This window comes from Chiloscyllium plagiosum, chromosome 5 (genome assembly GCF_004010195.1).
Source record: "Chiloscyllium plagiosum isolate BGI_BamShark_2017 chromosome 5, ASM401019v2, whole genome shotgun sequence".
NCBI lineage: Eukaryota > Metazoa > Chordata > Chondrichthyes > Orectolobiformes > Hemiscylliidae > Chiloscyllium > Chiloscyllium plagiosum.
In genome coordinates, this window is record NC_057714.1 from 83,272,433 (window position 1) to 83,290,805 (window position 18,373).

The 18,373-nt window shown below is 41.7% G+C and overlaps 1 long non-coding RNA gene across 1 annotated transcript; it reads left to right on the forward strand.

The window, feature by feature from the left end:
- Positions 1 to 10,332: 10,332 nt before the first annotated feature.
- Positions 10,333 to 16,904, forward strand: LOC122550305. The gene is made up of 3 exons (XR_006311804.1): positions 10,333 to 10,410; positions 11,517 to 11,521; positions 16,894 to 16,904. It is a non-coding gene; the product is annotated as an uncharacterized LOC122550305 (long non-coding RNA).
- The last annotated feature ends 1,469 nt before the right edge of the window (positions 16,905 to 18,373 follow it).

Consider the following 18,373-nt stretch of genomic DNA (forward strand, 5'->3'; position numbering starts at 1 on the left):
AGTGGGATGGAAACCGGAGGTGTAGTTGCAGTGCACAGGAGGATGAGAGTAGGAAGGACCGGGACAGGATTTCAGGGTCACAGGAATGTGCTGGCAGACAGCGAAGTGGTTTGAAGTGTGTCTACTTCAATGCCAGAAGTATCCGAAATAAGGTGGGCGAGCTAGCGGCATGGATAGGTACCTGGGATTTCGATGTTGTGACCATTTTGGAGATATGGATACAGCACGGTGAGGAATGGATGTTGCAGGTTCCAGATTCAGATCTTTCATTAAGAACATGTAAGGCAGTAAAAGAGGGGGATGCGTGGCCTTGTTGGTCAAGGGTAGTATAACGGTGGCTGAGAGAACTTTTGATGAGGACTCGTCAACTGAGGTAGTGTGGGCTAAGGTTAGAAACAGGAGAGGAGAGATCACACAGTTTGGAGTTTTTTATAGGCCTCCGCAGAGTTCCAGGGAGGTGGAGGAGAGGATTAGCAAAATCATTCTGGGTAGGAGTGAAAGGAACAGGGTGGTCATTATGGGGGACCTTAGCTTCCTCAACATTGACTGGAAATGCTATAACTCTAGTATGTCGGATGGATCAGTTTTTGTCCAATGTGTACAGGAAGGTTTCCTGACACAGTATATCGAAGGGCCCAGAAGAGGGGAGGCCACACTGGATCTGGTGCTTGGCGTTTGATTTAGTTGTAGGTGAGCACTTTGGAGAGAGTGACCACAATTCAGTTATGTTTAGTTTAGCGAGGGAAAGGGATAGGTACATGCCTCAGATCAAGAGATATCAATGGGGCAAGAGCAATTATAATGCAATTAGGCAAGAATTAGGATGCATGGAATGGGGTAGCAAAATGCAGGGGATGCAGATAATGGAAATGTGGAGCTAGTTTAAGGAACAGATTTGCGTGTCCCTGATAGATATATCCCTGTCAGGCAGGGAGGAAGTGATAAGGTAAGGGAACCGTGGTTTACAACAGAAATTGCATCTCCTGTTACAAAGAAGAAGGAGGCTTATGTGTTGATGAGACAAGATGGTACAGATGAGGCGATGGAGAGTTACAGATCAGCTGGGAAGGATTTAAAGAGAGAGTTAAGAAGAGCGAAGTGAGGACACGAGCAGTCTTTAACAAATAGAGTAAAGCTTTCTATAGGTATGTGAGGATAAAAGGATGATTAGGGTAGGAATAGGGCCAGTCAAAGACAGAAGTGGGAAGTTGAGTATGGACCCTGTGGTGATTGGAGAGGTGCTAAACAAACATTTCTCAACGGTGTTCACTCAGGAAAAGGAGAATATTGTAGAGGAGAAGAATGAGGTACGAGATATTAGTCTAGAAAGGAACGAGGTTCGTTACACACAGATGTTATGAATTCTAGAAGGAGTGAAAGTAGACAAGTCCCCTGGGCCAGATGGGATTTATCCAAGGATTCTCTGGGAAACTATGGAGGAGATAGCAGAGCTTTTGGCTTTGATATCTGAGTCATCATTGTCTACAGGTTTGGTACCAGAGAACTGGAAGATTACAAATGTTGTGCCCTTGTTCATGAAGGGCAGCAGAGATGACCCAGGTAATTATAGACCAGTGAGCCTTACTTCTGTTGTAGGAAAGGTTTTGGAAAGGATTATAAGAGATAAGATTTATAATCATCTCGCAAGCAACAATTTGATTTCAGATAGTCAACATGGTTTTGTCAAGGGCAGGTCATGTCTCACAAACCTCATTGAGTTTTTTGAGAAGGTGACCAAGCATATAGATGAGGGTAGCGCAGGTGACGTGGTGTATGGACTTCAGTAAAGCCTTTGATAAGGTTCCACATGGTAGGCTGTTGGAGAAAATGCAGAGGCATGGAATTGAGAGTGATTTAGCAGTTTGGATTAGAAGCTGGCTTTCTGAAAGAAGGCAGCGAGTGGTGGCTGATGGAAAATATTTAGCCTGGAATCCAGTTACTAGTGGTGTGCCACAAGGATCTGTTTTGGGACCACTGCTGTTTGTTATTTTTATAAGTGACTTAGACGCAGGCATAGGTGGATGGATTAGTAAATTTGCAGATGACACTAAAGTCGGTGGAGTAGTGGACAGTGTGGAAGAATGTTACAGGTTGCAGGGGGACTTGGATAAATTGCAGAATTGGGCTGAGAGGTGGCAAATGGAGTTCAATGCAGCTAAATGTGAGGTGATGCACTTTGGGAAGAATAACAGGAAGGCAGAGTATTGGGTCAATGGAAAGATTCCTGGTAGTGTGGATCTGCAGAGGGATCACGGAGTCCATGTACATAGATCCCTGAAAGTTGCCACCCAGGTGGATAGTGCAGTTAAGAAGCCATACGGTGTGTTAGGTTTCATTCGTAGAGGGATTGAGTTCCGGAGCCGCAATACCATGCTGCAACTATACAAAATGCTGCTGCGGCCACACTTGGAATATTGTGAACAGTTCTGGTCCCCATGTTTTGGGAAGGATGTAGAAGCATTGGAAAAGGTGCAGAGGAGATTTACTAGAATGTTGCTTGGTCTGGAGGGAAGGTCTTACAAGGAAAGGCTGAGAGACTTGAACCTGTTTTCATTGGCAAGAAGAAGGCTTAGAGGAGATTTGATAGAGACATACAAGATGATCAGAGGATTAGATAGTGTAGATAGTGAAAGTCTTTTTCCTAGGATAATGATGTCAGCGTGTACGAGGGGGCATAACTACAAATTGAGGGGTATAGATTTAAGACTGATGTCAGAGGCAGGTTCTTTACGCAGAGAGTGGTAAGGGCGTGGAATGCCCTACCTGCTAATGTAGTCAACTCAGCTACATTAGGGAGATTTAAACAATCCTTAGATAAGCACATGGATGATTTTGGGATAGTGTAGTGGGGACGAGCTGAGAATAGTTCACAGGTCAGCGCAACATCAAGGGCCAAAGGGCCAGTTCTGCGCTGTATTGTTCTATGTTCTATGTCCTAAAATCCCTTAAAATATTTTTAATGCAGTTAATTACAAAGATTCGTTGAAATTTTTAATAGTCATAAAAAGACAATGCTTGGGGGACAGGCCTGCCTGAAAGTCTTTGATTCAAAAAACTTGAAATAAAATGCTTGACAACTTAATTACACTATTTAACACATTTCTGTCTCTATTATGTAATAAGGGAGAAAGTTCTTCATCAACTACCAGAACAAAGGATATATTCCTCTGCCTTTTTGGAAAAGTTCACAGTAACCACAGTTCTTTACGAATGTTTCAGAAAGCAAACTGAAAACTAAATGTAACATAATTCACTTTTTTGTCAAATAAATGAAAAGCTTTCTGCGATCAATGCAATTATGAAGGTTGCCATGAGCATAGGTAACCATATTAGAACTCATTAGGAAAAGGATGATCCAAAATATGAAATTTTGTGCAGTCTGGGGAAGATTGTCTGTACGTGATAGGATGGACATATTGTAGGAAATACACTGTCAAATGTCAAACAGTGGTAAAGGAACAATAGAAGGAGAAAAATCATAAAGGACAGCCTGTAGATTATATAAATATTATTCAGTGGCCAGCTGAAATACTGTATGCATTCTAGTCATCTTAACCACAGGAAGGATAACTTTACTCCTGAGGGTTCAGAAGTGAACAACAAAGTTGAAATCAAATCCTAGCAATTGCTGTACATTATTATCAGGCAATGACATTGATACAGACAGTTTAAAAGGTTTAAAGTACATTTGGATGTATTTATAAAGAGAGCAACAATTGAAGAATATGGTGCAAAAATGGGGGGTTAGTGGGGTTCATATATGATAATGGGCCAGATACATGCCTGACCATTACCTGTTCGAAAGCATTTTCTTTTCCTTCTAGATATTCGCATGTTTTCTTTCTCCTTCACTTTTTCAGGTGGAGAAATTGTTATGGTTCTAGATAGGAATAAATTTTATTTGATAATCAATTACAGCATATGTCAACTCTAATCCTGCAATTTGACAAACAAATAGCAATTTCTAAGTACATGTGGCAAACACATTGAGAATATACTTAGCATAACTCCTTTGAATGGATTGCTTTGTTCATATCTTTCTAATGCAGTTTTCAATCTGTTTCAGTTACTTTAGTCACTAATGTCAAAGGAAAAATTGAAGGGAGGGCTTTTAGGAAGCAACCACAATCCCTTCAAAATCAACTACCATCAGTGAGATAGATTTTCTGAATGAAAATATTTCAGAAATGATTAAATCCTGTTTGATAAAATAATAAAATCACTTTTTAAAGCCATAGATTTAATCATTCATATAGCACTAAATCTTTCATATTCCTGCTTCCTTTAGGTTATGCCAAACCTTAGTTTTTATTCTCAAAATAAATATTCCCCATTTCTCAAGGGTTTTTCCTATCTCTAACTCCTGGACAAAGTTACTTTTTCCCCTGAAGAGACCATTTTATTCCCTGCCACTCATACAAACTGCTCAATTATATAGATGAAGTCTATAGAAATGCCACAAATCCTATCACTCAAATTTAGCAAAGCACACCTGCACCAGATAGCCACACGCTGTGTTGCTTAAACCATCTGGAAACCTAATTTAGTATGCAACTGTAATCAATCATTATAATTTACCACCATCACCTTTAAACTATTGTAAATAGAATCAGTCTGGCAACAGTAAATATCAATAATGAGTTTCATCAACTTATGGAATAATTAGGGTAATATATCAAATGGCAGGAGAACCAAGCAAATATGTTACAACATTTTCAATCTGCTATCCAGTGTCTCAACCACATTGGAGACATTTCAAAGAAGGTTTACTAATTAATTCCAGAGATTAAAGGCTTATTTTATAAAGAGAGATTGAGCAGTTTACGTTGTTACTTGCGAGTGTTTAGAGAATGAGAGAAGATCTCAGTGAGGGATATTAAGTGCTAAAGGGGCTTGACAAAGTGGACATTGGCAGCAGGTTTCCCTTTGTGAAAAGTCATTGTTTTAGGATTTAAAGGAATAGAAAGTACTATGACAAATTTGCAAATGACGTTATAGTTGGGAAAGTAGGTTGCAATGAAGAAACAAGAAATTTACAAAGGAATAGGTGAGGTGACTGGGTCAAAATATGGCAGATGAAGTTTACCTGTGAAGTTACTCATTTTGGTCAGAAGAATGAAAGGCAACTTATTATCTAAATGGAGAGAAACTACAGAACGCTTCAGTGGAGAGGGATGTGGGTGTCCTCATGCATGAATCACAGAAAACAAGTAAGCAGATACAACAGGTCATAACGAAGGCAGATAGAACTTTGGCATTTGTTGCTAAAGAAATAGGGTATTAAAATATGGAAGTGTTGCATACTCCAAGGAAACATTCTAAAGTAACTTGTAGTCAGAATCAGTCATCCACATGCAGTTATTGATAACCATTATCTTTGTTTGAGATTGTGTGGTGCTATAAGATTTCTTTGGTTAACTGGAACTAATACCCTAATACTAAGTTGCTTCACTTGTTTGAAGTCCTGATTTTGTTCCCTAAGAAGTTTTGTTCTGTCTGTTACCATTAGTATTTTCTTTTGGGTTTTTCTTCTAAAAACTCACAAAATGGTCAGTATGGAAAATTCCTTGAGATTTACTAGTTACCTACCTAGTATTATAGAATCTCTACAGTGTGGAAGGAGGACATTCAACTCATCAAGTCCACACCGACCGTCTGAAGAGCATCCAATTCAGGCCCACAGCCTTATCCTATCCCAGCCTAATTGAACCAGCCCACAAATGGCTGCACACTTTAGCATGGCCAGTTAAACTGCGCATTGTTGGGCTGTGGGAGGAACCCAGAGCACCCAGTGGAAACACATATAGGTACAGGCAAAATGTGCAGACTCCACACAGACACTCACCCAAGAGTGGAATCAAACCCGGGTCTCTAGCACCATGAGGCATCATTCTGTAATGATTTTAAATATGAGGATGTGCATATATCTTACTCTGATTTATAATTGCATGATATTTAATGCTCTGTTCGAAAGTTTATGTCAAGGACAGGAAGGTCCAAGCCAATAACATCAATGCAGGCATCAGCCTCATATTGACAAACTAACTGTTCTTTTTCAACCATGTTATCACTGGCTTAGAAAAGTACAAATTAAGTAGTTAACAAAGCCAAGAAGAGAAATGAAACGCTGCAAGAAAATATTAAGTATTGGAATTGCTGATTACTATTTTCCAACTGACTAAGCATCATCTGTCACACCTGCCTAATCCTGCTGCTTTGCAGATTTCTGCACAACTGACGGCATGAAGGCTGCCTGTTAAAGCTGTTGGCAACCAGTGTGAAATATGTTTGGCCTGCTGTGGAGGAATGTAGAGCTAATGAAGTCTGGCTTCTCTCTTTATGTGCAAAATGCTCCATCCTTCCTCAGATTCGGTTCAAGTGCCAGACTGAGCAGTTGCTTTGCTGTTGTTTTGGTACAAATGTGAAGTGCTCCTATAGCTTCATAGACTTGTGGAAGCTCTGGGCACTATAAATCTTCATAAAAGTGTAAATTTGCAGCACAGGAGACCACGTAGCCCATTGTACTTCTTTCAGCATGACCCATGATGAAAATCTTCCTACTCTCATCCTATTTCTTGCTATAGGAATTGTGATATTTTCCTATTCACTAAATACCTTGTCAGCATCATCCTCACTGTTCTCCATTGTCAAATGCTCTGTTCACCTCCAGTCGATGGCGTGTGTTTCTAGTCATATGAAAAGAATATTTTTATTAATTGACATAAAAACTCATGAATTGATTTAATGACTTCAAGCATAGCTCCAAATATAAGCACAGGACAAAAAGCCTGTATAGTACATTTAAAAGACTCCAAAATACTATGGAAAGCTTAAAATACATAAACTTTACCAGGATAATACTTCTTTATAATTCATGAGTTAAATTAAAACTTTGTAACATCTGCCCCACTGCTTTAGGAGAGAAGATGCTGAAGGAGTACTTGGGTAATTCAGGGTTTTCATATTGTTCATCCAGGTCTTTGCCCTGGAGATGACATGCCCACATCAATCCAGAAGCAACATGCTGGCTGGGCATAGACCATCATCACCCAAGATGGACAAATGCCATCAACATCACTTAGCAGAATTGGGAATATCAGTGGTGTGCTGGTTTTAGCATCCAAAATATTAAGTAGCTAATTAATAAGGGTTCTTTGTTTATGTTCTAATTTTAAGATGATTTGTACACTTAATGGTAAGGTCCTGGGGAGTGTTGCTGAGCAAAGAGACCTTGGAGTGTACGTTCATAGTTCCTTGAAAGTAGAGATGCAGGTAGACAGGATAGTGAAGAAGGCATTTGGTATGCTTTCCTTTATTGGTCTGAGCATTGAGTATAGGAGTTGGGAGGTCACGTTGCAGCTGTACAGGACATTGGTTAGGCTACTTTTGGAATATCGCGTGCAATTCTGATCTCCTTCCTATCGGAAAGATGTGAAACTTGAAAAGTTCAGAAAAGATTTACAAGAATGTTTCCAGGGTTGGAGGATTTGAGCTACAGGGAGAGGCTGTATAGGCTGGGGTTGTTTTCACTGGAGCTTTGGAGGCTGAGGGGTGACCTTATAGAGGTTTATAAAATCATGAGGAGCATGGAGATGGTAAAAAGGCAAGGTCTTTTTTCTGGAGTTGAGGAGTCCAGAACTAGAGGGCATAGCTTTGGGGTAAGAAGGGAAAGATATAAAAGGGACCTAAGGGACAGCTTGTTCATGCAGAAGGTGGTGAGTGTATCGGATGAGCTGCCAGAAGAAGTGGTGGACACTGATACATTTGCAGCTGAACGGGTATATGAATAGGAAGGGTTTAGAGGGATATGGGCCGGGTGCTTGCAAAAGGGACTAGATTAGGTTAGCATATCTGGTCTCCAAACTCTTCTCTGTGGAAACAGAGTCCTCCATTGGGTTGAGAAATGGCTGAATTTACCTGACACCCCTCAGTCATTTGCAGTTCTCAGTCATCACACCCTGATGAACATTGTCAAAAGCTGTTTGACTGGTGAGGACCCCACAATAAAACTTGGTATCTGAGAAATGGATAAGAAATTGCCTGAAAGCAGCAGGTACCTGCAGGAAGAATTATGTCATGGGTGAAATGAAGTTCTGAATGTAATGCCCAAAGGCTCACTTTTGGAATCCCTACTGTTTCTCGTTTACTTGAATGGCGTCAATTCAAAACTTTAATGCAGATGAGTCAAATTTGCAGATGATACTAAATGAGATGGTGTAGCCAATAAAGGCAGTTGTTCAGAATTCACTGAACAAACTGAACAAAACAAACAAGTTAGAACTTGATATGGACAGTGTAGAGTGCATGCAGGAGAGGAAACATAAACAGCACATGAATGGGTTTGAAACAGTTGCAAAGAGAGAAAAGGATTTTGTTGACATGTCCAGTCAAATACAGGACAACAATTAACAAAGACAGTGGAATGTTAAACTTCATAGCTCAATGTCAGTGGAATATAAATTAGAGGAAGTTGCTACAAAATCTGCAAAATGCTGTGGTTAAAACATTAACTAATATGTTAGATTCAGTTTTCCAAGACATAGGGGATACAATGAAGTGCTGGAAACAGTGTAGAGAATCTTATTGCAGTAAATTGTCAGAGTGCGACAAGAAATCAATGATTCAAAATTATTTAAAACATGACTTTGAAACAAATATCATGAAGGACTTATTCTCAAAATAAATGAATAGTCAGTATTTGGAATAGAATTTTAATCCAGGATTGAAAAATCAGAAAACGTTGAAGAAATGAGCAGATACTGAAATAGTAAGGTTGTTGTTACATTTTGGATGAATGTGTGAGTGTGGGTAAAATGGACTTCCTTTAAATGATCTTATGAGTCACATTGGGCCATTTATCAGTATTATTCAGTATCACAGTGCATATTTCCCCTGTGGGAGATGATGAATAGCTGTTTTATTATGATAATTTTGACTATGACCATTAGGCAATAACATGTCTTTAGCCCATTTTAATATCTTTATACTGAAGTCAATAATGTCTGCTGTACAACTGGTAAACATTTTATTATTGAAGGTTTGACATTAGACTAGTTACGGTACTTACATCCAGACTTAGCAGTAAGATTAACAATCTGACCAATTCAAGAATCAAGAATCAGAGAGGATAGATTTAAGGTCATTGAGAAAAGAAGCCATGGAAAGATGAGGAAACAAGTGATTAGGATCTCAAATGTTCTAACTGAGAACATTGTCAGAGAAGGGTTCATTGAAATTTTCTAGCAAATTTAAATTATTATCTTAAATGAAAAATGATTGCAGAACTCTGGAGAAAAAGCAGGGGAATAGTCATAGGTTAAAGCTCCTTCATAGGATTAACACAGAAATGATGGTGTGGTGCTGGAAAAGCACAGCAAGCCAGGCAGCATCCAAGGAGCAGGCAAATCGACTTTTCGGGCATAAACCCTTCATCAGGAATGAGGATGCTCAAAACATCAACTCTCCTGCTCCTTGGATGCTGCCTTTCCAGCACCACTCTTTTAGATTATGATCTCCAGTATCTGCAGTCCTCACTTTCTCACAGAAATTATGGGCCAAATAATCTCTTTCTGTGCTGCAGCCATTCTATCATTTACCTCAGCCTGTGATGAAATAGTGTACATACTTGTTTTGGATATTTTAATGATCTTGGCAGTATTTTGTGATTGTAAAAGGGAGAAGGTCCATTCTTGAGATACTGGAAGAAAGTAAGATTGCACCTTAGCCATAACTGTGGCAGACATTTAATTGTGGCAGACATTCCTGTCATTCAATGAAGTTTAACAGCTCAAATCACAACATTATAATTAAAGCAAAGAGTAATTTTTGTTCAAGGTAATTACCTCATCCATCTCTCAATCTCTGTTGAGGCTACAAGGAACAATTTTGCACTGGAAAAGCTATTCAATGAAAGCTGTCAAGTTGACACCTCGGTGAGAACAGTTGTCTCCACTGTCACCAAAGTCAGTTATCACTTAGAGCAGAAAAGCTTTGTTCAGTTCCAGTTTCCTCTTGTACATTAGCTCACTATGCTCTGCAGTCATTAGACAAATTTGCAGTCATTATGTTGCAATCTGTCATTGAATGAGGCCTTGCAATTAACCAGACAACAGACAGTTGGGATGAGTAGTTAAAATGTGAAATTCACAGATAGTAACAGAGGATGGACTCTTACTGGAGCCTGAACGATATGGGTCATGGTGACGAATGTGGCAGAATCGTATGGTAAGTCCAGCGAGGCCTATCTTTACATCAGGAACAGTTCGCTGTGATTTTTAACTAATTTCTGGGTGCCAAGGCAGATTCCCACTAGGCAGTGGCACGACTGCCGTTCTAGGGCGTGAGCCCGGGTGGAGCCGCCGCAGGTGCAGATCTTGGTGGTCGTAGCAAATATTCAAACGAGAACTTTGAGTGGCACGTTGCCTACTAAGAGGGATTGTTGTTTATTAATGACCTTATTGACTCCACGTCTCACCTCATTAATATGAAAATTGTCCTTCTACCACTTGCTTTGAGCAAACTCGATGCTAAGGATTTTTGACATGGAAGAGAGTGCCTGGGGACTTTAGCTCATCGCTTGCTCCAGAAAATTTCAGTGTTGGACGGATGGAAACTGTGAGTCCAGTGGCTAAGAGTGGTGACTCTGGCACTTGTGGCACTGAGGCATTGGTGAAGGAGTTGTGGTGCAGTGCTGTTGTGAGCTGGCCCATGGTGGCAGCAGAAGGACAAAGCCTTGAAATGGAGTATCAGATAAAATACAAAGATGGACTCTCTTGCAGTTTGTTTTTAAGTTATTCAAAATGGCATGAAGCATGGCAGCAGCTGAAGCTTTTCACTGTCTTTTCTCTTAAATACAAGTGACAATATGTCATTCAATTCAAAATCAGGCTCAAACATCTCAAGGTACTCTCCATAGGCACCAGCCACATCAGCAATTGCTGCCATCTGACAGTGCCAGCCACTGCGAACCCTCACAGCACATCTCCAATCCACTTACAGTATGCTTCTACATTTCACTGTTGCACCTTGGGGTCCAATGGCAACTATCACGTGATGATACACTTTGCACTCAGGGATACACATCCAGCTCAATGACCAGACCTGGCTGCATTTCTGACCTGTTCACTTGCTCACTTTGAGATGACATTGATGCTCACAGCATCCTGGCCTTCTCTTTTCCTTTTGCACCCTGTCCCTTAGCTAGATATACCAGGCTCACAGTACTGCTATATTACCCTGTCACTTAGTACAAACATGAAGCCAGGACCTTGCCATGATTGATAGTAGTCTTCAGTCAAACCAGAAGAGACAGCTTGTGGTTGAAGAGTCCCAGCATGGTAAGTCAAGGGCAGACTCTGAGACCAGTCTAGGTATTTGGACGCAGTTAGTCAACATTGAAGCAGCCAGTGTCAAATGACCTCCATGTTAGCAATGAGGAACCAAATGTCAGGCAGCCTGTCACCCAACTTCACTCTTCCTACCTAATTGTGGGCTGTCTTCCTCCTGGAGTGAGAGAGAGGCAGTTTTTAAGGAAGATGAAAGTGGATAGCACAGCTGTTATTTTTGGCAGGGGTGGGGATGTGTGCCAAGTGAGTAAGTGGGCAGAGCAGAGGACATGAAGGGTTAGCGCTGTCAGGGGTTGGGGTGGGTGCTAGCGAGTGAGAAAAGACATTGCAGGTGATAGTGAGAGGGGTAGACCATGAGATGGATGCAGTGGCAGAGATGGAATGAGTGTAAGAAATCAGAAAGAAAATGGTGACACTGGCACTAATTGACCTTCTTCCTACCTGAAGTCCATTCCACCAGGTGGGGAAACTACACTGAGCCAGGTGGACCATTCCATCTACCATCACCTCCTGGCCCTTACCTGCAAAGTGGCTCCAATTTTCCTTCAAATCTGAGGCAAAATCCAGGAATCGTGCAGGGCAGCTCAGGACTGACAGTGCTTGTCCAGGTATACAACAGGTTTTTAAACATGGTGCTGGTGCCTGGGATGTTGGTCAATCCCAGGATTTACTGACAGTGGCAGCTTGTTCTGAATACTTCAACCACTTTCCCTGTGGAGACTTGGCCACAATCACAACTGTGTAGCTCCAGCTATGGCAGCTGAGCTCTATTAATTGATGTTCCAGCACATAGCTAATCTCCTCCAGCATCTGGAGGAGGTTTTTCTGGGCCCAGCCAACTGGGATATTGCTTTATGGGTAAGGTTTGCCCCACATGCACACCATGCAGACCTGGGGTGGCACTGTCTGGCACATCTCCACACAAGCCTTTAAAGTAGCAAACCACCTTGCTAAGTCCTCTCTCCGTTCTGCATCAGCTGAGTGAGTAAGTAGCCTAGGTTTGCCTGTATATTTCTTAGGGTTAGCTGAATAGTAGGGATGTCCTGAATCTAGGGATATAGGTAGATGGCCTGAACACCTGATAAGATATTGTATATGATGCCATGTTTCTTACTTCCTTTCCTTTCACAAAGACAAAATATGTAACAACTCTCAGTACACAGAGTTAATCTCTACCTAAAAGACCAAGTTCCCACTTCACTTTAACCCTCTAATACAGCCCCTCTCCCAGTCCACAGAGAAATTCTTCCTTCACAAATCCCCAAAACATGGAGCACATAAACTGCCCTCCAATTGCTCACAGAGGCACTTTCTCCATGTTATATTAAGATCAGGAGCAGGTTTCAGGCAACAAAGACAGGCAAGGACTAGATAATGTAGTAGTGAAAAGTGATGAATATTTATAAATTATTTATACTATATACAGAGATGTAATAGAGCAGGACTTTATGACACCCTTCTTAACTCAGGACCCAGTTCTATGTAATCTGGAATCCCCAATTATGCAGTCCGACCATTAGCATAAAGCTATTAATTCCATATACTACATGTATTGTTGTGCAAAGCAGTTCATACCTCCATCCATCACAATACAAATACTATCTGGAAACAGCTAGCTGAGCATTTGTGGGCATTTGAGTATTCCAGTTCATGAATGTAATGTACCTAACAATAATGTGTGCTTAGGTTGAGTGTGATAGATTATTGTGAGGCTATCATGTATCTCATATCATGTAAGTAGCTATTAAGTATAATGTAGTGAACCTTTACAGTTTATTAAGATTGAGCATACCTTCTATTGAAGACATCGTGTGTGTCCTTCCCAACATTGTATTAGCAACTTAGACTAATACCATGAACGTGGATTGAAAGCAGTGAATCAACCCAAGGCCATCTCAGTTAGTTGCAGTGAACATGAGCACCATGATGACAGAGGGGTATTTTTCAACATATATATCATGGTCACAACAGGTGGGCACCACAGTCTCATATATAATCCGTTAACACTGTTAATCTTCTACGGAATCTTCGTGTTTGCAAAAGCTACAGCCATCCAAGGAGAAAAAAGAAAAATTATTCAGTCAGAAAGCCGTGTATGTATCATTAACTATTCAATAATTAAAATGACACAGAGCTAGTCCACTCCTGTAAATACAACAATCAGCTGTTCAACAAGGCAACAGCACTGACAGCAGTACTAAGGCTGCCTCTAGATGCTTTAAACAGCTAGAAGTAGTGAAGAGGCTTGAGAGGACTGCACAAAAGATGCAAGAGCGAAAGGTTTGAATCATAACCAGGGATACAGTAGTCAATAATGGAGTCCAAATATCAGAGTAGGAACATGGAATGATGGGGGAGACACTCTTGATATTGATGGCAACAATGCATTTCAGAACTTTAGTAAGGAAGGGAGATTAGAAATATGGTTTGTGACTGGGTACATTAAGTGGTTCAAGGAAAACTACGTATATAAAGTAGGTGATAAACAGATGTTCAACTCATAAAGTAGTTCTTTCAGTACCCAAAAGGTTAATGTGCCTCACCAACTTGGAACGCTATAGTCTCAAACCATCTGAATTTCACATCAGGGTTTTCTTTTGAGAAGATATGTGGCTCAGTTTGGTTTTGTAGTCCCTTTGTTGATAAAAAAAAAATACACTTCAGATGTTACAGCTGGAATCCAATTAAAGAGCTGACTGCCATGGGAGGAAAGCTGTGATTGATCTCTGAACTGAACAACAGAGCAAGCAAAGATAAATCAGTTCATCCTAGTTTCTCTGCGAAATTAAATGATTTCTGTTTGCCAACATAGAGTGTGTGAGTTTGTGGTGAGATGCATTTCTGAGTTAATCACTGACTCTTTGGTCACTCTGTAGAGAGTATCAGAATCTGTTCATAATTATGCAAGCATTTCAGAGAGGATTCCAGTGATATTGTTAGCTATGAAGCTCAGATTACCTCAATGCAAAGATTAGATGTTTTTTCTTGATTGCATTTCAAAGTATCAGTTACTTGAGATATTTTTACTCATTCTATAGACTGCACCAAATAATTGCAACTTGAACTCTCTCCTTAACCTCAGCACTATTTACCAGACTGATTCCTGGGATGACAGGACTGATTTAAGAATGAAGACTGTATCGACTGTGCTTGTACTCGCTGGAATTTGGAAGAATGAGGGCGGATCTCATTGAAACATATAAAATCCTGATGGGGCTGGACAGGCCAGATGTGGGAAGAATGTTCCCGATGTTGGGGAAGTCCAGAACTAGGGGTCACAGTTTAAGAATAAGGGATAAGCCATTCAGGACCAAGCTGAGGAAGAATTTCTTCACTCAGAGTTGTGAACCTGTGGAATTCTCTACCACAAGAAGCTGTTGAAACTAGTTCATCAGATATATTCAAAAGGGAGTTGTACATGCTCCTCGCAGTGAAAGGGGTATGGAGAGAAAGCGGAAATGGGATACTGAAATTCCATGATCAGCCATGATCATATTGAATGATGCTGCAGGCTCAAGGGGCCGAATGGCCTACTCATGCACCTATCTTCTATGTTTTTATATTTGTATTTCACATCCTTCAAAAATTTCTTCAGAACGTATTTCCCTGACTATAGCTCTGATCTCGCCTGTGTCCCATTTGCTGCCCTGAAAATATTATGTAAGTTCATGTAAAGATTCCCTATGCAGTTCTGCAGCAAATCACTTGAGTCACTGAATAACTGTTTAAAATAAGACAACACTGGCTGTTGCAATTCCAATCCTTGCAGGCGGCTCATTTTGATGATGATCTATAGTGCTCTCAGCAGCTAAGCAACCTTTAAGAAGGATTACGTGGAGATGCCAGTGTTGGACTGAGGTGGACAAAGTTAAAAATCAGGTGAAAATGAGTACTGCAGTTGCTGGAGATTAGAGTCAACAGTGTGGTGCTGGAAAAGCACAGCAGGTCAGGCAGCATCCGAGGAGCAGGAAAATCGACATTTCGGGCAAAAGCCCTTCATCGGGAATGAGACTGAGAATTTCGAGGGTGGAGAAATAAATGGGAGGGGATGGGGTTGGGGGGAAGGTAGCTGAGAGTGCAATAGGTGGATGTAGGTGGGGATAAAGATGATAGTTCAGTGGAATGAATAGGTGGGAAGGAAGATGGACAGATGGACGAAGTCTTGAGGACGGTGCTGAGCTGGAAGGTTAGAACTGGGGTAAGGTGGGGGGATGGGAAATGAGGAAACTGGTGAAATCCACATTGATCTTCCTCCAGGTGTTGGGTGTGGCTATGGAGGAGGCCCAGGACATGCATGTCCACGGCAAAGTGGAAGGGGGAGTTGAAGTGTTCAGCCAAGGGGCAGTGGGGTTGATTGGTGTGGGTGTCCTGGAGATGTTCCCTAAAGCACTCTGCGAGTAGGCGCCCCGTCTCCCCAATGTAGAGGAGACCGCATCGAGAGCAACGGATACAATAAATGACATGTGTGGAAGTGCAAGTGAAACTTTGATGGATGTGGAAGGCTCCATTGGGGCCTTGGACTGAGGTCAGGGGTGAGGTGTGGGTGCAGGTTTTGCAATTCCTGTGGTGGCAGGGGAAGGTGCCGGGAGGGGAGGGTGGGTTATTGGGGGCGTGGACCTGACAAGGGAGTCGCGGAGGGAACGGTTTATACAGAAAGCGGATACGGGTGGGAAGGGAAATATATTTCTGGTGGTGGAGTCTGTTTGTAGATGGCAGAAACAGCGGCAGATGATGCGATGGATTCGGAGATTGGTGGGATGGAAGGTGAGGACAAGGGGGTTCTGTCCTTGTTGCGGTTGGAGCGGTGGGGTTTGAGGGTGGAGGTGTGAGATGTGGATGAGATGTTCTGGAGGGCATCATCAACCATGTGGGAGGGGAAATTGTGGTCTTTAAAGAAGGAGGCCATCTGGTGGTGTGGTGGAACTGATACTCCTGTGAGCAGATGTGGCAGAGGTGGAAAAATTGGGAATAAGGAAAAGCATTTTTGCAGGAGACAGGGTGGGAGGAGGTGTAGGGTCAAGATTAGAGTGGTGCTGGAAAAGTACAACAGGTTAAGCAGCATCTGAGGAGCAGGAAAATTGATGTTTCGAGCAAAACCTCTTCATCAGAATTTTTTCTGGTCCTTAGATGCTACCTGACCTGCTGTGTTTTTCTAGCACCACTCTAATCTTGACTCTAATCTCCAGTATCTGCAGTACCCACCTCCGCCTGGAGGAGGTGTAATCTAGGTAGCTGTGGGGGTCAGTGGGTTTGTAGAAAATATCAGTGTTGAGTCGGTCCAGGAGAGGTCCAGGAAGAGGAGAAAGGTGTCAGAGATGGTCCAGGTGAACTTAAGGTCAGCGTAGAATGTGTTGGTGAAGTAGATGAACTGCTCAACTTCTTCATCAGAGCATGAGGTGGTGCCGATGCAGTCATCAATGTAGCGGAGGAAGAGGCGGGGAGTGGTGCTGGTGTGACTACGGAAGATGGACTGCTGTATGTAGCCGACAAAGAGACAGGCATAGCTGGGGCCCATACGGGTGCCCGTAGCTACCCCTTTTGTCCGGAGGAAGTGGGAGGATTCGAAGGAGAAATTGTTGAGGGTGAGGACCAGTTCAGCCAAACGAATAAAAGTGTCAGTGGAAGGGTATTGGTGGGGAAGTTGGAATAGGAAGAAACGGAGGATCACACAATAACAGTTTATAGTCAAACAGGTTTATCTGGAAGTACAAGTTTTTGCAGTGCTGCTCCTCCGTCAGGTAGCTACCTGACTATAACCTTGTATGATTTTTAACATTAAGAAGGATGGAACTGCTTGCTCTTCAGTTGGACAAAGGCCTAGAATAGGTAATTGAAATAAAGGCTCATTTCTCGATCAACCATTTGGACAATGGTTATCTCCTCATGCAGCTAAACTGCAACAGAGAACAGACTCCTGGCTTCACCTCAAAAGGCGGGCAAAGATGAAAAATTCTGCAACTTGCCTGTCTGAATGTGAGAACAATGTTCGACTCTGGCGACAACAGTTGTTCCCCCCATAATGGTGACCCATGAACAAATCAGACTAGACATCCATCTAGCAAAATTAAGAATAGAAAGTGCCAGAGAGACTCAATGGGTTTGGCAGCATCAGTGGAGAGAGAACCAGAATTAATGCTTTGAGTTCAAAACCAGCCATCTTTTGGGTTTTGAGGAGGAGTCTTTTAACTCAAAACGTTAAGAGTCATAGTCATTGAGTCATACAGCAGAGAAACTGGTCCTTCGACCCACCACGTCTATGCTGACCAACAAACACTAAACTATATTAATCCCATTTACGTGCAATTGATCTATAGCCTACTTTATCCTGGCATTTTAAGTACATATACAGATGCTTCGTAAATCTTGCCTGTCTCCACCCTTATCTCAGGCACCTTCTGGGTGAAATCAAATTTCTCACAGATACCTCCAGGCCACTTACTCCTCACCTTAAACTTATGCCCTAAGGTCCTCGATCAGTTTCTCTCTCTACAGATGCCATCAGACTAATTGAGTTTCACCAGTACTTTCCATTTTGTTTTGTTTTGGATTTATTTTGCAATATGTTGCTTTTATATCAGTAGAAAAGTCCTGAGAGTCCACTTGACTGAGCAAGACAGTCTTTTGGAATTCAACTTTGTCCACCTTCTCTGTTTGTTAGATAGACTTCACACTAATTCATCTCTAAGGTGTCAGCTTCAAGCTGAAGAAAACCATCACCACTAAACATTCAAACCTGCCAGTCGGCCACTCCAAACATAGCATGTCCCTGTGCCTTTCCTCCAAAAACAGGAATACTTAACTCTAACCAGCATTCATGCTTCAATGAAGACTCACCAAGTTAGATTAGATTCCCTACATTACAAAACAGGCTCTTCAACCCAACAAGTCCACACCAAGCCTCCGAAGAGTAACCCACCCAGACCCATTCCCCTACCCTATAGTTACCCTGACTAATGCACCCAACACTACGGGCAATCTAACATGATCAATTCACCTGACCTGTACGCCTTTGGATTGTGGAAGGAAAC